The sequence below is a fragment of the Ochotona princeps genome, chromosome 24, assembly GCF_030435755.1.
Source record: "Ochotona princeps isolate mOchPri1 chromosome 24, mOchPri1.hap1, whole genome shotgun sequence".
Classification (NCBI taxonomy): Eukaryota; Metazoa; Chordata; class Mammalia; order Lagomorpha; family Ochotonidae; genus Ochotona; species Ochotona princeps.
This window is the reverse complement of record NC_080855.1, coordinates 25,725,687-25,738,051: the sequence shown is the minus strand read 5'-3', so window position 1 is coordinate 25,738,051 and position 12,365 is coordinate 25,725,687.

Below are 12,365 nucleotides of genomic sequence, written 5' to 3'. Positions count from 1 at the left end.
GTGCACGAGCCACTTGATCTCAAGGTCAGACGGGGATCTAAGCCTTTGCTAATGTGCTCCCCGCAACTTTCCCCGCCAAAAGATGTTTGAACCTTGAGTCCCAGGCCTTCAGAGCGTGGAGTACTCTGCAGCTACACAAGGTGTTGAGCCCACATTCTGTGTGGCCTTGCCCTGTCACACGTTTCTCTCACGGCTCTGTTTGTCCCCAACTACTTGTGTAGTTTAGGCAGAGGAGGTCTCGGTAGCTGCACAGCCATGCTGATCATACCACCAGCTTGGCTGTTTGCTTAGGCCACAAACACCTGTACGTGGCTTTCCTGGAGCCTGGCTTGCAGTCTTACTCACTTGTCAGAGGGTGGTGTGTGTGTGTGTTTGCGTGTGTGTGATGCTAACTACAACATTTGGTTCAGGTATCTTGTAAGGCCACAGGATGGTGGAGGAATTATCACATGGTGGCAGGGAGCACAGGCAGCAGCTAAACCAAATGGAGCTTAAAAACTCAACTCTGTCATGAGAACTACCTTGCCAGGGTGCATCCCTCATAACCTGAAGACCTCTTGCTGGCCCCACTCCTAGACAGGATCAGTAAAAAAAATATTTTGCATCTGGCATAGTAGCCTAGTGGCTAAAGTTCTCGTTTTACATGCACTGGGATCCCATATGGGTGCCGGTTCTATTCCTGGCAGCCCCATGTCCCATCCAGCTCCCTGTTTATGGCCCGCAAAAACAGTTGAGGACGGCCTAGGGCCTTGGAACCCTGCACCTGTGTGGAAGACCCTGCAGAAGCTCCTGGCTTTGATCGGCTCAGCTCTGGCTGTTGCGGCCACTTGGGGAATGAATCAGTGGATGGAAGATTTTCCTCTGTCTGTCCTCTGTGTATCTGATTTTCCAATAAAAATAAATAAATCTTTAAAAAATTGTTTTATTTATGTGAAAAGCAGAGTTACAGAGAAAGAGGTAGAGAGAGAAAAAAGAGATCTTTCAATTGCTGGTTCACTCCCCAAGTGGCTGCAGTGGCTGAAACTGAGTCAGGTTGAGGCCAGGAGCCAGGAGCTTCCTCTGGGTATCTCACAGGGTGTAGGGGCCCAAAGACTTGGGTCATCTTCTGCTGCTTTTCCCAGGCACATTAGCAGGGAGCTGGATCAGAGTGGAACAGCTGCAACTCAAACCAGTGCTCATAGAGGATATTGGCACTGCAGCGGCAGCTTAATCTGTTAGGCTACAACTTTAGACCCAACATCATCGTTATGTTGAGTCTCCATTCTTAATATATTGACTACCATCATTAATACATGAACCATTAACGTAAGACTCCGGGGGATGCCCAATTATTAAACCATAACAGAATGATTAAATAATACATTGAAATTATAAATATAAATATATAACATCTTAGTGCAAATAAGGGAGAATGTGCATGGTCACTGCAGGACTGTTTCTGTGTTTTGACGCAAAGTGTGTGTGTGTTGGGGCAGTTGGTTACAAATTTGAAAAATATACAGCAGTAGCCCTATGTTCTGTGCTAATGTTCTAACACATTCAAGACAGGTTAAAGATTTGAGCACAAAACAGAAAATCAGATGAGTCATCAAAGCAAAGAGGCTACAGAGTGGGCATATTGTTAAGCGTGGCACCCAAGGGGTCTGCATTTTAAATTAAAATCCTCCTCCTCCTCCGTCAACGTCACTGCACTCTGTGTGGACGTGTGTTATTTCCCCATATGACTCACCCTCCTGGACACACAGGCTGGTCTGGAGGCAAACTCCTCATCCAGGCTGGGCTCATCAACCCTCTGGTCACCATGTGAAACCTTTTTTTTTTTTTTTAAGATTGGTTTATTTAGGGCCTGGCACAGTGGCCTAGTGGCTGAAGTCTTCACCTTGCGTGTGCCAGGATCCCATATGGACACTGGTTCTAATCCCAGCGGCTCCACTTCCCATCTAGCTCCCTGCTTGTGGCCTGGGAAAACAGTCGAGAACGACCCAAAGCCTTGGGACCCTGCACCCGCATGGGAGACTCAGAAGAGGCTCCTGGCTCCAGCTTCGGATTACCACAGCTCTCACTGTTGCAGCTAGTTGGGGAATGAATTAGTGGTCGGAAGACCTTCCTCTCTGTCTCACCTCCTCTCTGTATATCTGACTTTGCAATAAAAGTAAATAAATCCTTAAAAAAAATCACTGATTATTTCTCAAGATGGATTCCAAGAGAGAACATTGCTGGTCCCTCAAGAAGTCCACAGAAAGCCTGTAGGAAATGCATAGTGTTGGGGGCCCCAAGATTCCAGATCTGTTGGCAAACAAGCTTGCCCGAAAAAATCAGCTGGCACACATCCAAGAGTTTTGAAAGAACTCAAAGGTGAAAGTGTCGAAAGAACCATGAATGGTCATGATTTATGATCACAAAGAAATACCATGTCGAATCCCTGGCAGGCTGCCCGGGACAAGTAAAAGTTCCTGAAGGGCATTTAATACCATCAGTTTCTTTGTGTTACAAGTTCTTCCAGGGCTTGAAAGCTGCTGGAATTAAGACTGAACCGCTTGAGGAGTGAACCAATGGACGGAAGATCTTTCTCTCTCTCTTCATCCCTGTATATATGACTTTCCAACAACAACAACAAATAAATCTTACAAAATAAAGAAAGACTACAGGGAGGAATGACCGTATCTCTGACTGTGTTGCTGACATCTTTTTTAAAAAAGATTTATTTATTTCTATTACAAAGTCAGATATACAGAGAGGAGAGCCAGAGAGGAAGATCTTCCGTCCGATGATTCACTCCCTAAGTGACTGCAACGACCGGTGCTATGCCGATCCGAAGCTGGGAACCAGGAACTGACAGGGATGGTGGGGGTGGTGAATGTGTTCGCTGGGGGTGGGGCTGGCTCTGCAGAGCACTAGGGTTGCCTGATCTGTCCATGCTCCACTGCCCAGCCGGAGGACAGCCAGATGGCTGCCACCAACACCCTCCTGTGCAAACATCCTGCACCCACCCAGACAAGTAAACAGGCCTCCCGGGGCCCGGAGGCTCCCTCACAGCTTCTGTGTGTTGCAGCTCCAGGATCCAGGGTCCTGGACTTTGGCCACTGTTTTTACTCTGGGCCCCCTGGCAACAGGATCATCCATCTTGGTTCTTCTCTGTTTGTGTAAACAGGGCTGGTGGGCCCATGTGGTTTGAGTACAGCCAGGGCCCTGCTCTCTTGCCCTCCCCAAAGCAAACACATCACAAAGGATCTTTGTAAAGGTCCAGGCAAGGCAGCCCTGTCCAGGCAAACAGAATCTGCGTCAGAAGGTGTGGGGGCGGGAAGGGAGGCGGTGGAGGGGGGGCTCCCATGTACCGCACTGTGCTGAGAGGTGGGTTGCATCTACATATGGGCACCAAGTGTCTTGACTGTGAGAACAAGAGTGTCTGACACCTGCAGCAGAAACCAAGGCAGGGGCTGTTAAAAAAGATATTTAAAAAGGGCAGGGACATGTATTCCCTCGTATCACATTTCCTACGTTAGCATTTGTTGGTACAACCAAGAACTGGTCTCTGATCAGGGCAGGGTAGAAGAGAGAAGGCTGCATGCTGGTTCAAGGACACAGATCCTGTTCCTGTGTTTGCTCTGAGCCAGCTGTACACCCTCTGGATGGCACCTTTACTTCGCTGAGTTTTTTTGTTTGTTTGTTTTTGCACTGGGAAGCAAGAATGATGCTGGCCATTTGTTGCTGAGCATCTTGGGTACGACTGGGAGCATTCTAACATGGACTTTCTATGAATCAACACAAATACCCAGTGAAGTCGGCAACGGGACTGTGGAGATAGAGACGCCAGGACTGGTGAGGAGCCCTGATTTGCTCCCAAGTGCAGAAGGGGTCTCAACTCCCTCATTACCCTCTTCACTGCTCCTGTGGCTTTCCTTGATGACTTCAAGGCTAAGCCCAGGCAGGAGCCCGAGTGTGTACAAAAAGCATCAGCACTGCTCAGGGACATGGGTCCTGGCCTGGTGGTCAGCTCGAGGCCAGGAGTCAGGGCTGTGCTCAGAGTTGCCACCTCTCCCAGTATCTCTGCCTTGGTTAGAATCCAAGCAATCACTAGGGCATTGGAGATTTCTCTGCACACCCCTCCTAGAACTATTCTGCACCCCAACTGTTGATATATGCCTTGTTAAGAGTTATAAGCCACTTTGGACTACCCTAAAATTTGCCGAGTTCAGTAAAAATGATGTTTCAAAACTATAAACTGCTAAATACTAAAATGAAAATAGACACGAGACAGCTGAATAGTTCCCTATAGTCATATTAAGGTGTATAGAAGCCAGTTGTTAATAAACTAAAATTGAAATGTCAATGAAGTAATCACAGGATGTGGTTAAGAACCTGCATATTTTAACATATTGGTTACTCAATGTCATATCAGTGAACTCCATAATGTTGTAAATTGTTGTGGATGTTATGTTATGGCTTTTCATTGGCCAGGATGATATTCTGCCAGCTCCGCCTTCAGACCAGAGATGGTCTCCCCAAGAAACTATTGAATGTATCTGGACAATATGATGCTGGACCCTATGCTTGGTATACACCTGCAATGAAAGAATCTGGACTGGATTTGAACTGTAATATTGCAACAAGGTGGAGGAATCCACCATGGAGGGAGGGGCTGGGGGAATCCCAGAGCCTATGAAACTGTGTCACAAAATGAAATGTAATAATAAATAAATAAGGGCCCGGCGGCATGGCCTAGTGGCTTAAGTCCTCGCCTTGAAAGCCCCGGGATCCCATATGGGAGCCGGTTCTAATCCCGGCAGTTCTACTTCCCATCCAGCTCCCTGCTTGTGGCCTGGGAAAGCAGGACGGCCCAATGCATTGGGACACTGCACCCGCGTGGGAGACCCGGAAGAGGTTCCAGGTTCCTGGCTTCGGATTGGCGCGCATCGGCCCGTTGCGGCTCACTTGGGGAGTGAATCATTGGACGGAAGATCTTCCTTTCTGTCTCTCCTCCTCTGTGTATGTCTGGCTGTAATAAAATGAATAAATCTTTTTAAAAAAATAAATAAACAAATAAAATATGTAAAAAAAAAAAAGAATCCAGGCAAGAGGGGACAAGCAACAATTCGTTCCCGCTCCCTCCCTGGGGCAGACCTCGGCAGGAGCTCTCAAAATGACTGTGAGCACCTTTTCCATTTCAAGGCAACTCACACTTGTCTAAATTTCCACAGGGTACAACTTGCAGTCTGCGTAGGAGAAAGAACTGGTGACATCTACAGACAGAAATTCGTGCTTGGAGGCCAAGGCCAGGAAGGTTAAGTGCAGTTCAGAGGCTCTGAAAAGCAACTTCCCACAATCATGTGGCAGGCTCCCCTTGCGTGATGACTACTGCCTCTTTTCATGTCAGTTTTTGTGCCAGAAATCTGAGAACATTTAAAGTTAAAAAGATTGAATCCTTCATTTTGAAAACTATATGCTTTTTCAATTTTAGCATTCATAAAGTTTTTTCTTTGAAAGATATTGATTTATTTTATTTGACCGATAGTTAGAGAGAGAGAGAGAGAGAGAGAAAACTATCTTCTGTTCCCAAAGGAATACAACGGCTGGGACCCGGCCAGGCTAAAGCCAGGAGCTTCCTCCCGGTCTCCTATGTGGAAGCAGGGGCTCAAGCACTTGGGGCATCTTCCTCCACTTTTACAGACACATTAGCAGGAAGCTAGATCAGCTAGGGCTTGAACCAGCATCCACATGGGATACCAGTGACTTAACCCACTATGCAACAGATCATGAAGAAAACAGGATTAATCACTGATGCTGGGAAAAGATCTGCCTGGTTGTCCATCTCCAGAGACAGAAAAGGAGAGGGAGAGAGGACGCGCTCCATTCCTTCCCCAGCAGAGAAAAGCCAGGCAGAGATTCTACAAACGAAGAAACCTTCGGTTCAGGGGTCCTCAAAATGCCAGGTAAGCCTTTGGTACGTAAAGCATCCGTGTGGGCATAAATTCGGAAGCACACAAAAAACTTGTCATTAATAAAGTGATCTTGGGCCCGGCGGCGTGGCCTAGCGGCTAAAGTCCTTGCCTTGAACGCCCCAGGATCCCATATGGGCCCTGGTTCTAATCCCGGAAGCTCCATTTCCCATCTAGCTCCCTGCTTGTGGCCTGGGAAAGCAGTCGAGGACAGCCCAAAGCTTTGGGACCCTGCACCCGCGTGGGAGACCCAGAAGAGGTTCCTGGTTCCTGTAATCGGATCGGCGCGCATCTGCCCGTTGTGGCTCACTTGGGGAGTGAATCATCGGACAGAAGATCTTCCTCTCTGTTTCTCTTCCTCTTTGTATATCTGACTCTGCAATAAAAATACATAAAAATACATAAATTTTTAAATGAAAGCAAATGAGAGAGTCTTTAGTTTAGATAAAGCGTTTTATTAATCGGGAGAGAGTCTGAAGGACTGTTCCTTGGTTGGAGAGAACCCGGGACAGCTTCCACATGGCCTGGTGACCCATGAGAGAAATGGCCCCTGGGGGTATACAGTGCTGGGCTTTTATACCCTCAAAGCTTTGTGGAACAAAGCTCTCTTTAATCCTTATCTTAGGTGAAGTTAGCAGTTCCTAGAAGTTTTTTTATGTTAACTAAAACAAAACAAAACAGGGGAGAAGAGATTAACATAGAGACTTGGTGTGCTTGGTTCCGTTCCTTACAATCAGAGGAAAGCAAGAGAGCCCTGCGGCTAGGGACGCTTGTTTGTGTTCCCCACGGCCAGAGGGAGGCAGGAAGGAGAGCCCTGCTTGGTGTTCCGAGGTCAGTCACTCAGCCAGGTGTTGTGGAAAGCGTGTTATAGAAAGGCTTGCTTGCATCCAGATAAAACACTCCAAGATAGAGTGACTAGCAGAGAGATGACCTTCCCATTCACACGTGGCGACTGCCAAAGTTCTCACGCATCTTTCCTATCCGAGTCTTCCTTTGCCCCAGCAGTGCTCACTGCACCCAGCGGGGCCGCGCTCTCATGGCAGGGGAGGACGGCCACTCTTCCCAAAGAACAAAAATGACTAAGTCCCCCCCACTCACCAGCGCTCCCTGCAAACCACACACTGACAGGTGCTTCACAAGGTCACAAGGTATTAACCTCCATCCTTTCTATTCATCGGGTACTATTATTACCTCACCTCTGAGGGTCAAAAAGGATCCACGGTGTTTTGTTTGTTTGTTTTGTTTTTTTAAGCTTCTTTCCGTTTAAAGAAGCGTACACACACCTGGCTGGAAAACAAAAACAAAACGTGGAACCCTCGAACAGCCATCACCGCTCCTCATGGGCCGCCGCCTGGCACACAAAGGCCGGAAGTGCGGCCGGCGTCCCCCCACTCCTGACGTGCCCCCTCTAGGACCCCGGAGGCTTCCCGTCTCGGTGGCTGTCCTCCTCAAGCCTCGGAATTCCCGAGGCGTGTGAACCTTCCCTCCCTCCCGCACAACTGGGACAGCGAAATGAGTTCAAAGAGAAGAAACCAAATTCATTTGCTCATATCCCGCTGGAAATGTGCACAGGGGGCTGGAGCATGGGGGATCATTATGCTGGCGAGACCCCAGCGGCGGGAGGGTGGGGGGACATGCCCCTTGACAGGGCCCCATACCCCATGCCCCATGACAGGTCCCCCACACCTCGCACAGGCCCCCCACACCCCGGACAGGACCCCAAGCCCCGTGACGGCCCCACGCCCCGGACAGGCCCCCATGCCCCGGATAGGCCCCCCACCCTGGACAGGACCCCCATACCCTGGACAGGACCCCACGTCCGTCACAGGCCCCCACGCCCCAGGCCTGGGAGAAAAGAACACCAGTGGGATGAAAACTTGCGTGCTTCAAGTGGCAGGAAGCAGTAGCTGTTCCAACCAGAGAGAGAAAAATAACTGTGTGCTCATTATTGGGATTCCTATTACTCAAATAAATAAATAAATAAAGTAGGTGCTGGAGAAGAGGCGAAAAAATTAGAATCCGCGTGCATCACTGGTGGGAAGCAGCATGGCTCATTCTCTGAAAGAAAAATACCCACCACAGGCCCCAGCAATGCCACTTTGGGACGTCTAGTGCCAAGAACTGGAAACAGGGACTTGGGCTCTTTGTAAATTTGCATTTTTGTCATTGACAAAGAATCTGGAGAAGACACAGTTCTGTGTAATAATCATTAGACCTTGCTAAAAAAAAAAAATTTTTTTTTAAAGGCTGGGATTTCCAAAAGCGGATTGATACCAGAATACAAATACTTGTAAATATTTGTAGGTGGTGTTAACTGATGTTTCGCAGCTGGATCTGGCACTAATACGTTGGTGCAAAGCTCCTGTTGGGATGAATGCATTCTCACGACTGCGACGCTTCAAGATGATAGAGTTGGGTCCTTAGGGTTCTCGCTGCCGCTGGGGGGAAAGCCTATCACACTCCATCAGTGGAGCCATAGCGTCCTCTAGTGGCAGTAATGCAACATTACCACTGAGGCCGAATTGCTTTTCCTGAATGCAGAAAGCTCATGAACCCAAACAGGAGATCTTAACATTGGCCCATTGGCCCAGATAATGTGTCTTAGGGTCTTCTACAGAAATACTGTGTTCTCAGAGGTCTAGAGAAACCTACTGCTCCTGGATCGGGTGCCGTGAGCTCAGGAGACAGGAGAAAACGCTGCCAGGTGAATGGCTTTGTAAGCCCAATACAAAGAGGCAGCCCAACTGGGGTGCCTTAGGGTGTGGGTGGGGGGGGTGACCCTTGAAGCTTACAGAAGTGGGAAGATCGCCAGGGGAGAAGGATTGTGTGGGCTGGAGGGTGGGTGGGAAATAGGGCAGGCAAGACAGCCCCAGAACACCAACGTTTATTTAAGCAGTGAGTACAGGGGAATGACGTTTTTGAAAAATGTCTTTTTATTGGAAAGGCAGATTTACGGAGAGAAGGAAAGACAGAGAGAATTATCTTCCATCTGCTGGTTCACTCCCCAGGTGGCTGCAATGACTGGAATTGAGCCAATCTGAAGCCAGGAGCCAGGAGCTTCTGGGTCTCCCATGCAGGTGTAGGGTCCCAAGCTTTGGGACATCCTTGACTGCTTTCTCAGGCCACAAGCAGGGAGCTGGATGGGCAGTGGAGTAGCAGGGACATGAACTGGTGCCCATATGGGATCCTGGCATGTGCAAGGTGAGGACTTTAGCCACTAAGCCATCATACCAGGCCTGAGAATGACAGTTTAAAATAATGACAGTGAGAACTAAGCTGCAGACCCATTCTTCACTTACATATACTGTGGCCTTATCCATGGATGTCCCTAGGCAGTAATTCCAGACCCCCAAGACCCCAGAGCTCGCTGCTAGGAGGTCAGTGGGCAAAGCCCGGAGCTGGTTGGCACTCTGACCGCCCACAACCCAGGACACTCCTGCCTAGCAGTGGTGGATGGGGAGCTCTGATCCCCAGCAGAGAGCCTGGCCTGGCATGGATTCTCCCAGCCACAGCCATGTGGCTGAGAGACAGACGCTGCACCTCTGATCAGACTTACTGGACTCCGCGTGAATTGTCACCTTTTTTTCTTTGAATGTTTGCTTTTATTTTCTTTTTAGACTTTCATTTTGAATTTTATGGTACAATAAAAGAGTCTAGGATTTCCGCCTCCCCCAAATCTCACCCCCTGATGGATTTCCCCATGTTGTTTCAATAGTATAGTCCTTCATATGGAGTTATGATTCCATCAGTCTGTTATTTAAGCATGCCCTGCTTCTTAATAGACTCTGAAACCTCAAAACGTTAGGCACTACAGCTTTTTAAAAAACCAAACTGTCTTGGATGGACTTCCCCCTGCTTGTTTTTATTTGACACCATTGATGTTCATAGTCAGGGATTGATTGGAAGTAAGAAATAAAACACAGTTGAGGTGGCAAAGGTGAATAAAAAAATCTGTTTAATATACATCTTGGGTCTTACATCCAGGAAGGCACTAAGGATATGGAGCCGGAAGCTGCCAAGTTACCGACAGATGCCCCGCCACCATCCCAGTGCTCACTGCAGAGAAGCCTTGGGCATTTGGAAGGGGAGGGAGCGGAGGACATCAGAATCCCAGGCAGAGCTCCTTGCCTTCAGTTCTGAGCTCCTTCCCCCACTCGGTGAGCTGTCAGCCTTATTTGATAGCCATGAGGCCTCCCAGTAAATTTTGCCCTTGGTCTCAGGGCTCCAGGCTGCTGAGAGTGAGTTCTTGGTAGGGGTGCAGACTGAGATCACTTCCCCTGCCCACCTCCTCCCCACTCTGCCTTGGGACTGCAGCACCATGGCCGAGCACCCCAGTTTCACTGCTGCAGCCACAGGATCAGGACTTTGCCTCCTGGAATAAGCTCAAGATCACATACTCTATGGCTGTGACTGGGCATGCAGCGTGTAAGTATACAAGAAGGGAATCAGCTTGCCAAGGAGCCAGCAGAGAGCTGTTGGTCACACAAGATTTAGAGGCTCCAATCTGAGCCTTTGAAGCCGGGAGGGGGATCCTTTCAGGATGGGGAGTGACAAAATTAAGACCTTGTGGATCAAGCCAGAGAGAGAGAGAGAGAGAGAGAGAGAGAGAGACCTATTTGCTGATTCACTCCCCAAATAGTCACAGAGTTGGGCTGAAATAGGCCAGAGTTGAGCTGGTCTGAAGCCAGGAGCCAGGAGCTTCTCCTGCATGGGTTCAGGGTCCCAAGGACTTGGACCACCCTTTACTACTTTTCCAGGCCATTATCAGGGACGCGGATTGGAAGTGGAGCATCCAGGACTCAAACCAGCCTCCATATGGGATGCTGGCACCACAAGTAGAGGCTTAAAGTGCTATGGCATTGTTTCGGGCCCCAAGGCGATTAATTTGAAAAATAAGTCCGTGTTTAAAAATTGTAGTATGGCTCCACTGAAGGTATCTCTCATGCCTCTTGTTAAAACAGAGGGTATAAAAATAAGGGGAAAAATTTTAAAAAGAAGAAATAAAACAGAGGGTATGGCAAGATTGAAAAGCCAAGAAAAAGACAGGGTAGGAGGCCACTGAGTGGTGTGAGAGCCTGTCTAGGGCCTGGCTGTCCATTTGGGCCACCTTCCCTGTCTGCGAGCTTCTAGTGTTGCTTACCTGGAGGCCTGAGTGAGGGCTTCTTCCGTCAAGAGGTGGAGTGGCAGGGAGTGAGGAGTCCTTATGCTGGAGCCGTAAGAATCTTGGCTCTCCCCTTGGCCCTGCCCTCTGCTTCCACCCACACCCACCACACCCTCCTCTCGTTCCTGTCAAGCTTAGGCACAACAGAAAAAAGGAAGGAGAGGCAGCCCATTGTAGAAGAAGGTAGCAGGACCGTAGTTTCTTGAGCAAGAGGGGAGGCTGCAGAATTACTGCTGGAGCCAGTATGGGTGGAGACCGGCTGCTGGGAAGTGATGTCTGGGCGGGGCGAACAGATGTGGCTAGGAGCATGGCAATGTTGGGAAGTTAGGGCCGCTGGGGTAACATGAAGGGAGCTAGATTCTGGAAACCTCTCCAGCCTGCATGGTCTCCTTTCTCAGTTCTGGGTCTCCTTTTGGCTACTACTGTTTTCCCTTCATTTCTCAGCAGAGCTTCTGAAAAAAAAAAATGATCACACTGCCTCTCATCCCTTCCAGAGCCCCTGCAAGCTGGCTGCGTTGGGTTCTCCTGCCTCTGTTGTCCCTGTACCCGTCCCTTATAAAGCCCTGGGCAGGTGCCTTGTGGGTTACACTGGTTCTAAACCACCAGTTTGTTTAATATGGGACTCCAAAGCCTAGATGTCATTCTGACCAGCACCTGCCCATTCATCAGTATTTGATTCATCTAAAAACTGTTGTGGTCAGGGAGCTCTTTCTTTAACATTTTATCAAATGTTTTCTGCTAATGTATAGGAAATCTGTTGTTTTTCAAGTTTATCTGCCATCCATGTTTCTGAACGCTCTTGTCTATTGTAGTGGTTTGGCCATTGGTTTCCATGAGTTTTCTAAGACCATTGGCATGGTTTCCATCAGTAGAATTCGTAAAATTCAAAAGTTGTGCTTGTTTTGTTCTAGTGCACTTGCTTTGTCTCTAGAGTTTATGAAAGCATCACATATACAACAGATACACAATACCAAATTCTTGGATGAATCAATACATGAGCATAGGTTATAGAAAACATTATGCATAATCTCCGATTCTAGCCAGGTGTATGGGAGGAGAAAAGCACAGAGATCCAAAAACCTGTAGGAAACTTCCTGGAGGGAGTTGGACTTCAAAGGATGTCCAGTGGCTTAAAATAGCTCTCCAAGAAGAGGTTGACAGATTACCCCCAACTCCTGGATGGGACATGGCTGAGAGGAGAACGTTGCATGGGCCTGACAAATGTGACAACCTGGGAGTGGAGCTGAACTATGGGCATCAACAGGGCA